The sequence below is a fragment of the Carassius auratus genome, chromosome 27 (genome assembly GCF_003368295.1).
Source record: "Carassius auratus strain Wakin chromosome 27, ASM336829v1, whole genome shotgun sequence".
NCBI classification, from domain to species: Eukaryota; Metazoa; Chordata; class Actinopteri; order Cypriniformes; family Cyprinidae; genus Carassius; species Carassius auratus.
Genome location: NC_039269.1, coordinates 22,085,349 through 22,103,818, shown reverse-complemented (window position 1 = coordinate 22,103,818; position 18,470 = coordinate 22,085,349). Strand labels below are relative to the sequence as shown.

General features: G+C 36.1%; 1 long non-coding RNA gene across 1 annotated transcript; it reads right to left on the bottom strand.

Moving 5' to 3' along the window:
• Positions 1 to 773: 773 nt before the first annotated feature.
• On the bottom strand, positions 774 to 10,641 carry LOC113045919 (uncharacterized). The gene is made up of 3 exons (XR_003276044.1): positions 10,403 to 10,641; positions 1,188 to 1,371; positions 774 to 1,043 (listed from the first exon to the last, which is right to left on the bottom strand). It is a non-coding gene; the product is annotated as an uncharacterized LOC113045919 (long non-coding RNA).
• Positions 10,642 to 18,470: the final 7,829 nt, after the last annotated feature.

Below are 18,470 nucleotides of genomic sequence, written 5' to 3'. Positions count from 1 at the left end.
CCCTGCCAACTACTACACGTGCACGCACGCGCACACACACACACACAACAGAGCTATTAATCAACAAACGACACCCACGTGAGAGACAGCAGGCGTGCTTTCACAAATATTGACCGATACAGAAAGAATTACTTTAAGATTACATGAGGAGGTTTTTTAATTCCACAACCACTTACAGTCAACTTGAATGTAATTCAATGCACCCAGAGGGAGAAGTTCGTTCAATGGCTCAGGACAAACCATTCACTCTAACTACAGTCTCTGAGGACGTGGATCATTCAAGGACGCCGGCTCCTCTAATGATTTTCACAGTGAATCCATGAAATTCAAACATTATACAGCCGTACATCAAGGCTGCGCTGCAGGAGAAGATAGAGTTGACTGGACTAACATGTCCACAACCATTAGCAATATATACACTACAAATAATAAATCAACTTGGGTCTAAAAAAACATTGTAAACATTTAATACAGGACGTAAAAGCATTTTGAAAATGTTAAGCATATAAAAAAAAAAGTGAATATGAGATTTTTATGATTCTGAAATAATTTTATGTATCCTCGCTGAATAAAAGCTTCTTTCTTTTTATGACAAAAATTACTGACTGTAAACTTTTAAACTGGATGTTATTAATAATATAAACATAAAGAGAGAAAAAAACTAAAAATAAAGTTGCAACACCCTGTAATTAATTAGATAAAAGAATTGAAAATATATATATATATATATATATATATATATATATATATATAAAACCACATTCAAGATCTGGGATAAATATTTTTATTTAAATCTGGGCATAGAAAGGATTTTAAAAATATATTTAAAAAATATAAAAATACAAAAAAGTAAGATATTTTTACAATTCTGGATTTTTTTCTACTAATTCAAATTTGCGATGTTGATGATGTGACCCTTTTGCACAGACAGCTGTACAGATGTTCTTGCTTCTATTGAGACACAAGACGCTCTTTGGATCATCTGCTGGAGAACACGGTCTTTAGGTTTGACACATATTTGTGGAGTTTATGCATTTCCAATGCTGCTGTCATCAAAGAAACATGGGGACACAACAGAAAACATTTTGAAGCTGAATTAAATAACAAATATATAACATTTCTATATAAAGACTTATGTAGTATGCGTATATTTATATTATTAAAAAATGAAGGCAGAACATATTTACCAATTCAAGTATCACTTGATTTACTGAGCAGCTTTCTGTGCAGTATCAGACAGCTGGTAAATTATCAAGAAGGTGTCAGATGTAGCCAGAATGAACTGGAATTAAAACATTAGCTCCTAAATAAAACAATAGGATGAAGCCCAGCAGTACATTAGGAGAGCTGAAGAGCAGGGTGGATGACCTGCTGTAACATAAAAAAATGGATTATTAGATTTGTATAACCACTGTGAGATTTTAGAGTTTACAATGTTTCTTAAATTCCCTTACAAAAATGTGTTTTTGAACAACTAAACTATATTCTGCTTTTAAAGTCGACATAAAATCAATTACTTTCTTCTTGCGTGCTCCTGACCTGGTTTTAGAAAATAGATTCTTGTCTGTCATCTTTAATACAAATACAGATGATTACATGGTTTACCCAGAGTTATATTACATTACAGAAGTAAAATGGTTTCTCATGTTTACTTGAACAAACATACATTTTTCACAGAAGAACAAAAGCATCAGTAAGAACTCTGATGTGTTCTTGAACAAAATGTGAAGGCATTAGCTGAACGACTCTACCTCTGTTTGGTCAAGGGCACAAACTCGATTTAAGAGTAAATCAATGGAAGGTGATGGGAGACCGGTAAACAGAATAAACTGATTGCCTCTTTATGTGACACAGGGTGAAATGACATGTTAAGATGCGGAAACAGAATGTCTCTGTCCCTGAAGAGAAATGAGGATTTCTTGAAAACCCTGTGATCGCATTAAGGCTTTTCCGTTTTCCTCGACTGTGACGTAAACTCAGATCAAAGAATCTCTTGTAGTTTGTTAGTCCAGACAGAATGAAGAAATGAAAACAATTATGGGTATTCAAAAAACAGATTTGAAATCAGCTAGTGGCACATAAATTACACTCATTTAAAAAAATTGCCATCTGTTCTGCGGAGCGAGAAAAACAAGATAATGGCAGTGTGTGTGATTTTGAGGTTGTGCATGTAAAAAGGTGCAGTTGAATAAAGCACTATTTTCATCCAAACTCATGATCCAGCTGACTGGATAAGTGGACACTTTTTGCCTTACAGAGAAGGAGAATTGCATTACATTACTGAAACCAGATCTGTTTAAGTCAGCAGCTTGAGTTTTCTGTTGATGTGTTCACCACAGTCTGTAATTCCATCTGCTCTCCTTGAATCTCACATGTTTCAGGACCCTCAGTCGTGTCCGTGGGAAAGTGTACAGAACATACGGAATGTGATGAAGGAAAAGCCTTAGTCTGCACATAACCAGCCGAGTGCAGTGTTAACAAAAGGGCTATGTTGAGACGATGAAGTCATTGTCACGTCTCTGAGAAATATGCCATAAAAGAGGCCATTCACCTGCGGGAGAGGAATGTCAGGTGAGGGGATGTGAGGGGATGACGGCTGAGCGCAGAGACATTTTAAGAATCACAATGTGAAGTCCACAGAAAGAAACACCAGACCCGACAGGATGTGGGAAATAGCTGAAAATAGGAACTAGCAAGAGATGAAATGATGTTACTGGTGGTTGAACAGAAGAGTTTCTTTATGGCCAATATTACAAAAGAGTAAAATACCAATCAGATACTACTAGTCTTTAAATAATATTTTTAAATAGTTTTTTTCTTTTTGCATTTTTTGTAATTTTATACTTTTTTTTTTATAATTGTTTTTTATTATTATTATTTTGTCTTTTTTTTTACATATGTCCATGTAATTTCAACTTATTGTTATTTCAGTTTTAGATATTATAACACATGAAGTTAAAATAAATGAAAATTAGTCATGTTTTTTGTTTTGTTTTGTATTGTTTTTTACTATAACAACCTGTTCAATGTCCGTCTATTACAATTCAATTCAATTCAATTCAAGTTTATTTGTGTAGTGCATTTCACAATACAAATCTTTGCAAAGCAGCTTTAAAGTTTCTACATTATATTTAGGAGTAAGTTATTAGTGGTGACTATGGCAGAAATGTACAGTAAGAATCATGCAGTAAGTTACAAATGACATGCAATCAAACAGATGGTGAAGCCAATTACCTGCAAGGTTTATATATTGTGATTAAACTTTGCGATTGTGATTGAGCAATATCAGGTAGCTTTATATGTTGTTCCAAGGTTAGCAAAAGTATTATAGTATTTAGTTATTACAAGACATGCCTAATCCAGACATATTACCTGTATGGCAGGTAATCAATGTCTTTATGCTGGCCCCAAAAATGGCTGCAATTGATAATATATTCATGTCATTTTTCATATTTAATAATCTTTTCAGACCAAAAGTGTAAATCTAAATGTAAATCTAAATGTGAACGTCAAGACATCAGCCGCTTTATTGTCCCGCAGCCTTTTCCTTGACTAGAAAGTGTGCATTTTAGAAACATTTAAATGCACCTGGCTCGGGAAAGTGAACTTAGATCATTAAAAGATCTGGCATTGTTTGTTTGCAGAAGTCATTTGGTTTCATGTCTAATGCAATGACATTCATACATTTTTAAGTGTTTAACTGCACTGTGTAACTAGAAAAGTGCACTGTCTGTAGCTGCCCCTCGGTGTAACAGCTAAATCTCTCAGAGACATCACACCATTTAAAGCAAAAGGCTTTAACTGCACACTAATGAGATGAGGTGCTCCAAACAGCAGATGACTGACCCAGGGGACGTGAGAAGCCTTTAATCTCTAGGGATCTTTCTCCACTGATGGGAAGTCTCCAGGATTAACCCTGAACGCTGGGCTCGCTATAATCGTCCTTCATCACTATCTGCTAAACAATAGAACAGCACAGGGAAAAGCTCAAATACAGTAAAACCTCTAGTGTGTCCTAGAAATTCTCCTAAATCTAAATTGCTGACAGACCCAGATTAAGAACAAGTAGTAGTGTACAAAGACCTTTTTCAACTGATGCACCAAAAATTCGGCAACATAACAATATTTTACAAAGCTTTTTGTTTACCCATGCAAAACCATTAGCTGAAACAGACTTCAATTTGTTCTTCTCAGTGCATTTTGACTGTCAGCATCTTTTTCATGCACAAAACAGAGATTAACTACAACAGACAAACATCCCAGCAGAGCAGACACACTTCACTATAACCCAAATTTGACTATAGTAGCAATATACAAAATTTGTTTGGCTGAAATATCAAGAACCTTGCTGCTACTATGACTGGTTTACACATGGAGTAAGCAATTCCTGAGAAACACTGTTAAAAGTGGATCAGACCATGCTCCAAAACAAACTTCTAGCCAATCACCAATAAGGGACGCGTTCACTCATGATGGGGGAGGTGCCTGAGTTTTATTAATAGTTTGTGAATTTGGAGGTGGAGCGATTAAGATCTGTGATTTTACTTGTCAAAACCGTTTCTCAGAAATTTGCACATTTAATATATAATCCGAAAACCAGTCACATCAATTACTCAAATATAATTACTATGGATGTCACAATTCTCAATACATTACTGAACCGTTCGGTATGACATACAAGGTTCAATACGCACTTGTGAATTGTGTTTTTTTGGTTTTGCTTTTACATTTCTGTGTTTTATTACTCTCTTGGCTGTGTGCCCTGATTTCACGTGCTGAGATGAAGAAACGTCTCTACGCTTATAAAGTGCATTTGAAACGGCAACACAAGCCGAGCATCTTCCCTTGTAATGACTTGCATATAAACCTGCTGTCCAACAAAAGAACATTATAACTTGTATTTACTTCACAACATTAGTTGAGTGTTAGAAAACTTCCTTTTATGATCTGATGTGGCTTCTTATCACAGAATAAGTCTGAATATATATATATTTTTTACTGTAATAAAGGCTATGTCGATTAGCAGTGGCTTACAAATATACTTAATCATTATGAAAATACCAGAGATATTTTTATCAGAGAACATAAACCATAAACCATTTATTGTTGAAGGCGAATGTTTATTGTCCTTATGTTACATTCTTCAAAACCCTATGGCTACCAGTATGAATGAAACACAAACATTACATGTGTTTATAGTGCTCAATAGTGGCCAATCCATCCTATTTTGGTTAAAAATCTGAAAAATAATTCCTCTCTCCAAATAAATTTTAAGTAGACATATAATAATCCAAAATTTAGTGGAGTTTTTTGTTGTTGTTGTTCAAATTTGTTGCAAACAACACTGCCAAGTCATGAGAACCGAACCGAAACGTGGTTGAAAAAACCCTAATAATAACCCTAACTTAAACCATTTGTAGATGCACCATCTTTTTTCTTATTTGGCAGATATATATAGTAGTGTTTCCATATATAGCAGTGTTTCCACTACATGGAAACACGCTGTGGTGGGCCGCCACCCCAAAAATCATTCTTGCCACAACTGGCTTGTCAGTGGCATCATAGTGATGCCCCTCACATCATTCACAGTCGGGTAATTAACAGAGGAAACAGAGCAGTACTTGAAATTTGGCACAGGATGGTGGGTATTTTGCTACTCATTCCGTAGGTTTCGTGCTTATATCCAAGACTCTTGGGACAGATGACGTAATGTATCATTTGCACATGCTTTTAAGTCTTGCAAAAATGATGTCAAAATTCCTGTCTTGTATTTATGTAAGCACAGTTGGTTTATATTAAACATAGTCAGTATATAGGATATTAATGGGAAATGCCACCGTTTTTCCATTTACCAATATGTTCTTTCCTCAAATTTACCTCTTCTGTCTCAGTGCGCATACACTCAATCACTGAAGCGCATGGCGCCACTATGCTAGCATTTAGCTTAGCACCATTCATTCCTTAGAATCCAAACAGGGATGAATTTAGAAGCTACCAAACACTTCCATGTTTTTCCAAAAACAAATGAGAGCAAATAAGTCTAATTTATAATGGGTGGACAATTTACCACCATTCAGTGCAAGTGAGAAAACAAAACACTGTAGCATTGGGTCACATGACCTAATATAACAACCCAATATAATTTGTGCAAAATACTAAAGTCAAATGCGTATGGCAGAGAGCATTATCAGTTTAACAACAACAACAAAAAAAAAAAACTATTGATGTAGTGTGGTCCAGAATTCAAAACAACGTCATATTGCCAGGTCCCTGCTAATATCCATGCCTACCACACTATGACTAACAAATGTAAAGAACACTTCATGTACATTGAACCTGAGTGTTGACTCAGTGTAAAATAACTTTACTAGGTGTGGTGTGTGAGCGCAGCTGCAGCTCTGAGGCATGTCAGTGTGCTGACTTCCTGCTTTGATTCTGGAGAGTCGCCAAACACACATTAACTGTGAAAAAGAGAAGTCCTTTAGAATGAGAAAGACATTTCCCATTCTCTAACACACACACACACACCAGCAGCTGCTGCTGAATGTGTGAGAAACTAATAACCGATGAGACAGATCCACTGGGAGCTTCACTAGAGGCTGGCAATACTCTTGACCATTAAATCCTTTACAGACATCAACCTAAACAACAACAAAAGCACTTTCATCCACACAGCAGTGAGTCTGCGCCGGCCACATGCAGCTGAATGGGACAGGCAGAGTGCTTTTGTGTTGGTGTCACTGCGGCAGCAGTCATGGCCGCCCCGCTGCAGGCGCTCACAAAATGGAGACTGCAGGAGAGGGAGGAGAGACACAGCATGGAGCCGTCTCACTCTCAGAGCTGCTGCACTTTAACAAGCTTCAATCACGCTCTTTCACTGAACACAAAGGCCCCATTCACGGCTGTTTAGAGGGTAAAATAATCACATATCCGTACTGTCAGACGTATCGGAGCAGTGTGCTGACAAACTGAAGATGTCAGTTGAAATAATTGGTATTCTCACAAATCTGGTACAGAGCCACGGCTGACAGGAGGAGCATTTGCTGGCAATACACCGCTGCTTCTTCAGTTATGGCCAATTTTACGACCCGGTGGTTGAACATTATTAAAACATATATTTTCCTCTTATTTTTGTAACTTTTTAACTTACAAATGACTTTTTATGTATTAACGACAATATTTTACTGTGGTTCTACCCTATCAAATAAAGATATACATTAAAAAGCCATTACAAAAACAATTATTTTACTACAATTATATAACAATCTAAATAAAGAGCAAAAAATAACAACAAAGCTTTTCTATATTTAGCTAAACTGATATCAATTTGCACACAAACTATGATGTCCATCAGGTTGTGCCCAACATGATCAACAACTTTTCCCCAGCAAAGGTTTTTAAGGTTAGTGTAATCATTTACCAACGTGGTGGAAATGAGACTTTAGAAGCGACTAATGCATCATGTGTGTTCACCGTTGGGAACTTAAAACTGTGTTTTAAGAGAGTTTATTTTCTAAAAGTGCCAATAGTTAAAGAAACACCCATTTACAAATGAAATATGCAATTGATGTTAATTTATTTCACATTTATAAACTGAAAATCAATAAACACTTTAAAAATTGCATGCTATATTATTGTCAAATGGGCTCACTAAGTTGCATTTTCAGTTAAATTTTGAAAATGACCATTGCACCAATTTAAAATAAGAATGGCATCTTTTGGCAGTCCAAAAATATGAATCAAAAATGTATGTTGATACATTTCAATAATGGAAGGGTCAAGTTGGGTGCAGATATTTGACTTAATATAAGTTTTGCTGTCTGTTTAAAAAACCTTTTTTAGTAGCTCATTCAACCATGTATTACTGAATCTGCCCCATGCTGAAGAAATATATATATATATATATATTATTTTTTTTTTATTTTTTTTTTTTTAAGTAGATAGTACTTCATAGCAAAACAGCCTCTTTCGTTCATTAATATGACATTCATATCAACAGACTAGAACTTTCAAGTTGTTCACTCTTTTCATTATTCAGACTTTGGCCTCAGGTCTGAGAAAGACTTTGATTAACTGCCAGCAAACAATCTGTTGCACCATGCCAAGAGAATGAACACAAAAGCCATTCAAAATCAACTCTATTTTAGGTCAAACAAATGTTGTGTTTATCATTTTTCATGATAAAAAGCCAATACAGTAATCCTTCAGCAAACACAGGCACAATGCAATCTTGTGAGATCTCAAGTACTGATTCAAAGCAGCTGAAAGTTATTTGGGATTTTTTTTGCATGATTTACTAGCTGTAAACCTAATAATATCTCTTCTGAAAGTACAGGGTATCTGTCGTTATTAATATAGTCAGCTATGTTATATATATTCAATCTCAAGGTGATCATAGCAGCCAACACATTGAAAATTCCCTTATAAATAATTTCTATACACAGAATAATGCCAGATGTATTTGATTTATCTAGATCTATCTGTAGATAACATATACTAAAGACATTGCTGGCCTTTATTTTTAAAGATTTTATAGATTTTCTCTGCATGTCTGGTACTGAAGTAAACTCAGTCTGCTGACGTCAAACCGATCTTTATAAACAGGCTTCCTTGCAATCATAAAAACAAAATCACAAGTACAAGCACACACATGCCTTCCTCAATGTTTTTTAGGAAGGAAGATGTCATTATGATTTTGTTGTGAGGAGTAATGGTGAACAGATGGGTTTTGGCTGCTAAAGGACTTGGTGAGCCACAGTTAAACACCTCTAGAGTTTTGCAGGGTTATATTCTTTCAATCCATTAGGAAAAGAAGATGCAAGTAGGTTGACTTGTCTCTGTTCGCTCAGGTATATATTTCACACACTGAACTGGAGTCTGTTTCCTTCAGATGGTTTTTTAATGCCCACACTTTTAACCACAGGATGTGCTACGTTGGGCAACCCTGCACAAAAAATGGTTACATCATTTGCACTTCATAAAAAAAAAAAATGTCATCTAGTGGTTTTCCTGTCTGCTGCTCATCTCGTAGTACAAAGTACAACACTCTTTTCAGTAACATTACAGCAATATTACAACATAGACATTTAACACTGAAGAGAAGCCACTGCTTTAACACAGCTATAAGATTTTAACAAGTCCAGCGAATACAGCATGAAACTCACTTGATTTAACGAAAAGAAAAAAAAAGAAACACAGTATGAAAATACAATGAAAAAAACTGGAATTAATTCACAACAAGTAAGTGACAAACACTGTCTGGCTGTCTGGTGTACATATCTAAGAATACAAATACAAGATGCTGTTTTTGATGATCACAACACGCAATTACTAGACAATGAGGTTTCAGACAGACAGACAGACATATAGAAAGAAAGAAAGAAAGAAAGAAAGAAAGAAAGAAAGAAAGAAAGAAAGAAAGAAAGAAAGAAAGAAAGAAAGAAAGAGGATTGGTCTTGTGTTTCTGAGATTAAGCTAAACTTGACCTGACAGATAATAACTCCAGACATTGCATTTCAGACAAAACTCCTTTACTGAAGAGCTTTTAAAGTCATTAATAATTAAGTTATCTCAGTAGTTTAACCCAAGTTGACTTGCTGAAGAACCTGTCTTAGTCAAATAGAGAAATAACAGTAAAGAAACGAGTCAAGTGTGGGCTGACTGTGAAGTTTCAATACTAGTTTAAATGATCTTCCTACAGTCTGAGAAAGTACAGATGAAAACAAAGGTGAAAACTCAACCCCTCCCCCCGACACACACACACACATTTACCCAGTGAAGTCTCTCACATATTCCTCTATTATAGCAAAAGTATTACACCTGTCTGCCTGCTTCTTCTCTCCTCTCCATCTCTTACACTGGGATTAATCATGTTACCGTGACTAAAGCACACCAGATTACATTTTAAACCTGTTGTTGACATGTCTGAAATAATCTCTTGGATTTGACAGACTAAATAACGGGACCAGCATCATGTCATAAGAGAGAGAGAGAGAGAAAGAGAGAAAAGAACAAAGAAAAAAAAACCTTGAGAACCAAACCAGCATCTATTCGAGCCCGCAGCAATCAGTGTTTGCCATGAACTGATTATTATATAATGAGTGCAGCTCAACATCTGCGACAAACTGATAAATGTCTGCAGACACATAATAAGCTCAATTACACTTCTGCCTTAAGAAAATGAGCCCTTTCTTTATGACCGAGCCGTAAGGGGTCGCGGAGCCGCAGAAGAGGCGCTACAGCCCGGCTGCGGGTGTGTGGATCTGGCCTGAGGAGACGCAGTCAGTGCGAGAGCCGAGGAGAAGCCGCCCATCCCCCACCAGCCCCGCTGTCCTCCATCTTTAATCTCCAGACCCGCTCACCTTCACACACCACTAACAGCACAAACATGCATACAACTCACCTGCGATGCTCATGGTCGCAAAGGTTGGCGTTCCCGCTATTCGGAATTCGATAAAAGTTTTACTAAATATGGATTTATTAATTGAAAATTGGACCGGGAGAAGGAACCGCGCCTTTCAGAAGAGCAGCAATCCTAAACCGCCATCTGGTGGCATTTTCCACAATCGAATGGCGCGTGTTGTCATCGGAGCCCGAGCGCCCTCTGGCGGACACAGCCGAGAACAGCCGAAGCGCAGCGGGCGGCGTGGGGAGGAGGAGAGACCCTCATAACCACGACAAGCATGTCTGCTGTTTAGGCGTTTAAAAAATAACACACATTTGACGCTGCTGATGTGTTTCTACTTTAGAAAGCCAAGTTCCTCGGGCTTATAGACGTTTAAACTGTAGAATGATAAAACATAACTGGTCAGCATTATACGATTAATTCATATATTTTATTCAATGTGTGATTGATGTTTCAGGAGCTCTATAAACACCTGTAAACACAATACTTTCTATGAATTGTGTCTAAATGTTAATTAAACATACGCTATAGCTATAGGAATTATTCTAATACGTATTCTAATATTTTTTATTCATTGTAACTCTGAAATTATATTAGTTTGAATAGCATAGCATATTGACAGCTCCAATGATTTTATCAGGTATGATCCCTTTTTCTACTTTTTCTAATTTAATCTTATCGACTGGCTGTTATTTGCCCTTATACACACTTCTCTTCATGCGAAAACAGTGTATTGAAGCTCTCAGTCTTTAGTAATTGACTAATCTGTAGTGACCTTTGTGTAATTGCACCAGGGGATTGGAGTGTAATGTATGTGGGTGGTCTTCACACTGAGAGGGCCTAGAGCTGTTGTCTGGTCCACACTGGCCTCTCGTTTTGTTATAGCGCTGATGAGTCATTCAGAATTTAGGGAAAGGTTTGAATCACAAAGAAAACAATCCATCAGACCAACCACAGATGCTGTGCAAGTATAAAAAGCATTAAAAATAACAAAAAAATAAAATATATAAAATGTCATTTGTCTTTCTGTGCTATACAAAATTAAGACATCAACCATAACATATAATTTGTGTGAAACAATGAAAACCTTTTTCTGACAGTCAATCATTCAAACCTCTTGTTGCATTTTTAGTGTACATTCACAGTGCTGTCAAATTGATTCATCACAATTAATTGCATTCAAAATAAACGTTTGTGTATGCAAACACATAATTGTATATATTACATAAAGAAATATTTGTAATATATATTCATATTTATATATAACACACACACATACACACAGACCCTGGGTCACAAAACCAGTCATAAGGGTACATTTTTCAAAATTGATATCAATTTTGATCCAATTATTTGCAAATCTAGAATCTGAGCGTGCACAATTTTTAGAAAATTACCTTTAAAGCTAAATTAATATCTTAGAAATACATATTATTAATCAAAAAATATGTTTTGATACATTTACTGTAGGAAATTTACGAAGTATCTTCATTGATCATGATCTTTACTTAATATCCTGATTTTTGGCATAGAATAAAAAGTGATAATAGAACAAGATATACAACATAGATAGATAGATAGATGACATGTACAAAGAAGCAGAAAGTGAATGTCTGTGCATCATGATGTACATCAGTTCTAGCGGGTTTAATGATTTCTCTGAATGAGAGCTCTCCTGGGAAGGTGCTAACATGCTGCTTAAGGAGCGTACAGTGTCTGTCTCTCCTTCATGCCCCATCTCCCTGCCTCTCTCCCCTGCTCTGGCATTAAAAGGCAATGTTTCACCTCGCCAGGCTGCCTGTGAGCGTAGCAGTTTCTCTCAGGAGCTGTTAAAGGCTGCAGCAGAGTCACAAGCTCTGTGGGGATGGATCCTAATCTAAGAGATAAATCCCACAATGCAGACCTCACACTGCAGTGATACCCGATACCGGGCTAAAGCGGCGAACAACCAACCCACTGTTTGTCGATTTGCTGTTTCACACTATTTACACTGCAGATGAAAAGGACTACCTGGAGACAAAACAATATTGGACATGATATGAGCTTCAGAACACATTTGTGAGATCAGGCCAGCTTTATTATTCTCCTCACAAACATGCCAGATCAACGAAAGCACTTTTTACCCATCTACACATGCGTATTCTTTGCTGTTATATTTCCTGTTCCCTGCCCAACTATCATCAGATTAGATCCAGTGTCGTTTCTGTATACTAGAATCTTCCCCAGCGGTGGCTTTTGTCAGTTTGCTGATGGATTCGAGACACTCTAACCCAATTAGGCGACTTTAGATTTATGAGCAGGACAAAAGAGAATTTACCAGGCCTCATTCTTGTCCCAAGAGAAAAATTATGGAACTGGAAATGGCTGGAAGGAGTGAGTCACTAATGGAAACAGGCCTGGTGGCACACATGGCTTCTGTCACTAAACACACACGTCTGAAAGACCATTACATACAATCTAAAGGTCTTATACTCCATTGTCTATTTCGAATGTGTTTTGCTTACAACACTATATCTAATCAAAAAGTCATGGACTAAAAGTCAAAATTCTTATTTTGACGTGAAGTCGTCTTGAAAGATGATATAGTGCCATTTTTCTCTCTCATTGTATGTCATGATTTGAAGCGTAACAAACATTTTACTGCTGTATGTAAATTATTCTATTGTGCCATGTCATCGTACAGTATTAAATCGCCAATTTTCACAACAAATGAATTATTTCTCAGTCACAATCACATGTCGCAGTAAGTTCAAACAAAGCCATCAGCCACAGTAAATGTTTGCACTGATTGCTGCTCTCCTCTTTGTCTCCATAGCAACTTGACATAAGGGATGTAATTACCCTGGCCCAAAGTACTTGAAGATGGCTTATCCCCTGCTTCCGTTCCTCTGGGACACAATCGGTGGGAGGGAGAAACAGTAGGTGGAAAGGAATATAGCAATTTTACCTGACTCACAGGTCAATGATGAGACATACTGTCATAAGTGAGTCATACTGTCCATGCATATACTCAAATGTAGCACATGCCTATTTAATACTGAAAGAGAACTTTCTGAGACTTCAAATGTTTCTGTATAAAATCTGGGTACATATGGTGTACATACAATATAACATTATATCTTTTTATTAAAAAATATACATATAAAAGTAACAAGTGTCATAATAATTAATTGGTGATTAAAAAGAGATTTCTTATATATATATATATATATATATATATATATATATATATATATATATATATATATATATATATATATATATATATATATATATACTGTATATATATATATATATATATATATATATATATATATATATATATATATAGGTCTGTGTGTGTGTGTGTGTGTGTGTGTATAACTTTTTACTTTTTTTAATTCCATTTATCATGGAAATTTTAATCACCAATTGGATTCCATACTTTGTACACCTCAGCACAAGCTTTTGTCGTGAGTATCTGCCAGATTGCTCAATCAATTTTAATGCTTTTTAATGGTTAATCATGGATTGTTTCTGCCATCTCAAGCAGGCAGATCAGGAAATGTTACTAAGACAGAATGATCAGAAAGCCCTTAACAGAGTGTTTGATAGGTTTTAGATGTCTACAGGTCACATAGCGTTTACTCTGATCAATTTTTAAAGCTTTGTCTCTGAAAAGAGCTGAAGAGCTACAGATTTCTTGTCACACCCCTGTGGATGGTTGATTGTGGTTTCTCCCTCTGTATCCATATTTGGTGGTTCCTGTTCTCATTATTAATTAATCATCTCATTGTGCTCACCTGACTGCCCCCTTTATCTATTTTACCTTTCTTAGCTATATGGATTCAAATATATCATGCTTTGCTATGTCTATATAGAACATTCATTTGTACAATTTTCATATATAATGTAGGCCACTGCCTCATAAGTGTTTATCACAAACGATTTATTGCATTAGCTGTCCAGAAATGTACATTTGTGATTACAGTTCAATTTTGCAGGCCCATCATCAAAAAGCTAGAACATGCAAAAACAACACAGCATGACGTTGTCAACAGTGTCTCTCCCTCAGCCTTAATCACATAGGTCCAGCAAATGTCTTTGAAGCAAGGACAGCTAAAAGCAATCATGTCCAGCAGCTTGGCTCTATTTTTACAGCACAGTAACCTTGCTGTGAGCTTTCACAGCAGCTCTTTTATTCCCTCTCATTGATGTCTGCGTTCTGTTGCACCAATAAAAAATGGATGAGATTGATAACACACCATATACACTCACAGTCATGATCGGCCAATCACTGGCTGGTCAAACCGAGCCCACACGCTCCGTCCCTCATCCTTTAGTCTTTCAGAAGAATGTTGTCAAGGAGTACTTCCCATTAATTGCTTGGGAATTGATGCTGGGGATTGCTTGAGACTTATATGACATATTTTCTCGAGAAAGGTGAAAATAGGGCCCTCAGAGACTCGAAGACAGAACCATACTGCGGTAAAATGTGGGACTGTATACAGGGGTTCCTGGAGCTTTTGGTGGAGCTACAATGTTTCCACTTGAGGGCCCCCAAAAATTTGACCAAGGGGGACCAATACAATTTACTATGCATGCAGCCAAAGTACACACCAATGGTTTCCACACCAGCACAGGATCACATTCTGTTTATTAGAAGCATCTGCTGCATTAATTCAAATGATTAACCCTTCAGGTCCCACTTTATATTAGGTGTCTTTAAATACTGTGCACTTAATTATAATAAACTGTTAGGTACAATTTACCTAGTGTGTTCATGTTGAATTGCAAAACACTTTTGTTGGATATGGTTAAGGTTAGGGACAGTGTAATTATAACAACTGCACGATTACACTACAGTGTCATGTAACTACAGAAATTAATTACAGGACAGTATTTTCAAATATAAGTAAAAGATTGATTTAAATGTAAGTAAATAGTAGACAAAAACACTTACTATAAAGGGTAACACTTAATTTTAAGGGGTCCTTGTAACACGTTACATGCTTACAGTACTATTATAATAACAATAAAATATGCATAATTATATGCAAGTGACCCTAAGCCAAACCATATAGTAAGTGTGTGTTAGTTAATATTACTCAGTATGTAAATGTATAATTAAACTGTAACAAGGACAACTTGAAATAAAGTGTAACTGTACAGTATACAGTTTATTGATTAAGATAACACTACAGTATTTTAATTACCAGAAATGTAATGTTCACTCCATCTGGGTCTGTTTTACAAATGCCAAGCAGTCTGAGACAGCAAGCCCGCTGCTTCTTGAGAGCATCAGGGAAATTCACATGCAAACTGTAGCCTACAGTAAAATCACATGCAAACTACCCAAGCAGTTAGGTTAGTTAGTTTGCACTAAACATGCAGCTGGTTCAGTGGGTTGCAATGTGTTCTTATTTAGGTAAGTACAGGAAGCTTTTGCTCCAGTAAACTTATGGGACTATGGGTTAAGTATGTATAGGGCCTAATGTAATGAAAAAACAATTTGGGCTAATTTCTATTTAAAATGTTTCGATCAACAACAAGGTGTATAAAACACAACCCATTAAACAGGATACATCAATCCATCACTCTGATGTTCTCAGCTCAGAGAAGAATGAACTGATGTGTTTAATGCTTTCAAAATAACAGGGAGAAGATGCAGTCTATTCATTATAATCAGCTCATGAAGACAGCAGGACTATTAACCAGTGCAAACAAACAGTGAGGGATTGTGAAGCAACACTGGTTATTGCACTTATTGCACTGTCTGTTGTCAAATAGGCCTATTTATAAAACCGATATAACAAATCAATCAAAATGTTGCGAAAGCGTGACTTTTATACAATACATCAGGCATTATGTCTTCACTGTAGAAAATATAAAACAACAAATAAAAATGTGGCAACACAAGTTGAGTTTTAAATCACATTACAATTTATTTGTTCATATATTTAAAGTGTTTTGGTTCACTAATACGATAAAATAAATTCATAAAATTGTTTGGGAATTTCACTTTGTTCATACGGCAAAAAGAGCCGGTTCATGTGAGTCGTTTGTTCGGGAATCGGAGCAAACAGGCTTTGTAGGCTATAACTAAAATTCATTATTCATTACATTTTTTGTTTTTCAATTGTTAACAAGCACCTGTCAGTACTGAAGCCACTTTTTCAGAACTCTTCTTCACACATTCTTCATGCGGGCCAAACTGAATACTTTTTCATTGCTTTAACAAAATGCATTCAGTGACCACATTTCTAAAAACTGATAAAAGAACATTCAAATCAGAACGATGGCAAAAATTATACTGAAATATAAAATTCAAATTCAGCTAAATATTTTCTATGAAATTGAAAAATTATTATTTCAAACACAGCTAACTGCAATTTCATCTGAAAGCCAAGCCAAATGTCCTTTTTTTTCCTCTGTGATCTTTTAATAAACAAAAGTGGCTTTAGAATGATTTTATTTGGAAACATGGATCAAGGAAGACACATTAGTGGGGAAAAAAGGAGTGGCAGAGAGGGAAGACTAGAACTCAGTACTGTACATTCATCCATCCATCTAATAGCACTATAGGGTTCTTCATGATCTGCGTTAACCAGGTTCAGCCCTGTAGTGCAACAACTCTGGGTTCCAGAGTCCAAGTCCATTTTTTACACAAAGAATGTTCTGAGCAAGGTTCAGTCTGGACTTCATTGCATGTCATATATTATAGGGCCGATCAAATCTGTCTCTGAAATTCTAATGTGATAGATTAATGGCTGGTGCAAAATATATTGAAGCCTCTCACATAAACAATATTATATGTATGACATTTTGTTACATTAAGCCTTAAAATTCTGAGATTTGTTTATTACTAATATTGTGTTTTTGCTTGTTAATACAATTCACCTTTTGATTATTTTGCGTGTGTTGTTAGTCATTATGCTACGTATAAACAAACAAAAGCCCAGCCTGTTGGGTCCCATTGCTGGGTTGCTAAAATTACCCATATTGTTTTGATTTTAACCCTGCAGCATTTTTTTAGACTACTTCTTTTTATATAATCTTTTTCTCTGATGCCTTGTCCAATCTCTGACTCGCAGAGCTGTTGTCACTTTGAGACTTTGTTATTATGTCTCTTTCTTCATATGCCCACAATTCCAGGGATACGACAAGGATTTATGTTTTTACACTGATGTCAAAACCAAAAATTTGCATAGATAAAGTGAGAACTAACTTATGCCAGAATCTGTAAATGAATAAAAGATATTGAATCATTCATTTCCATCATATATAATCACCCAATATAAGTACTGGGCACAGGCTTCCTATAATTATTATTATATTACATTTTTTACTATAACAGTAATTCCCAAACAGGGATCAACATACCCCAGGAGGCACCTATGAGCAGGTTCCAATATGCTTTAAAAGTTAAATTACTATAGAAAACCTGTTGAAAACTTTAATTTTAAACTTTACTTTTTATGTGCTATCAAAAAAAAGGAAATAATGGTTTTGTTTGTTTTTTAATTGACAGAGTAAAACACTGAGTTTAAAGAAAGGAATACGAAATACTATGTATTAGTGTTATCATTTAATACTGTGTCTTCAAAGGGCACTAAAGTGTGCTGCAGGGAAAACAGCATTGACACTTTGTTCTCTGTGTCTGTGGAATGAGTTTCATCCATCATTCTCCACAGCAGCACACAGGGGAAAAGAGCTCCGAGGTGTTTGAGGTTTATACACTCACTGAACTGTCACAACATCAGTAAAACAGACACTGACAGACAGAGCATTCAGATATCTCACATTAAATCAGTGTTCGTTGTGCACTTTTAATTCATTAGAGGTAGAAGTCGACACTAAGGCAGAGCTGTCCTGGTTCACCCCCCTAATCTGTGAAATCAATGGAACCGAACTCTAATGAGTAAAGTGCGTGTGTGATAGCTTCCTGTCTGACTCAAGGAAACCTCATTAACCCGGTGTGAGTGTGAGTCTCCATGAGTATAGTGTTGATAGCATGTAGAAAACTGCCCATCTGTTGTTTATTCAGGGAGCTTCACAGACAGCCTATTAAAAACATGAAAAATAA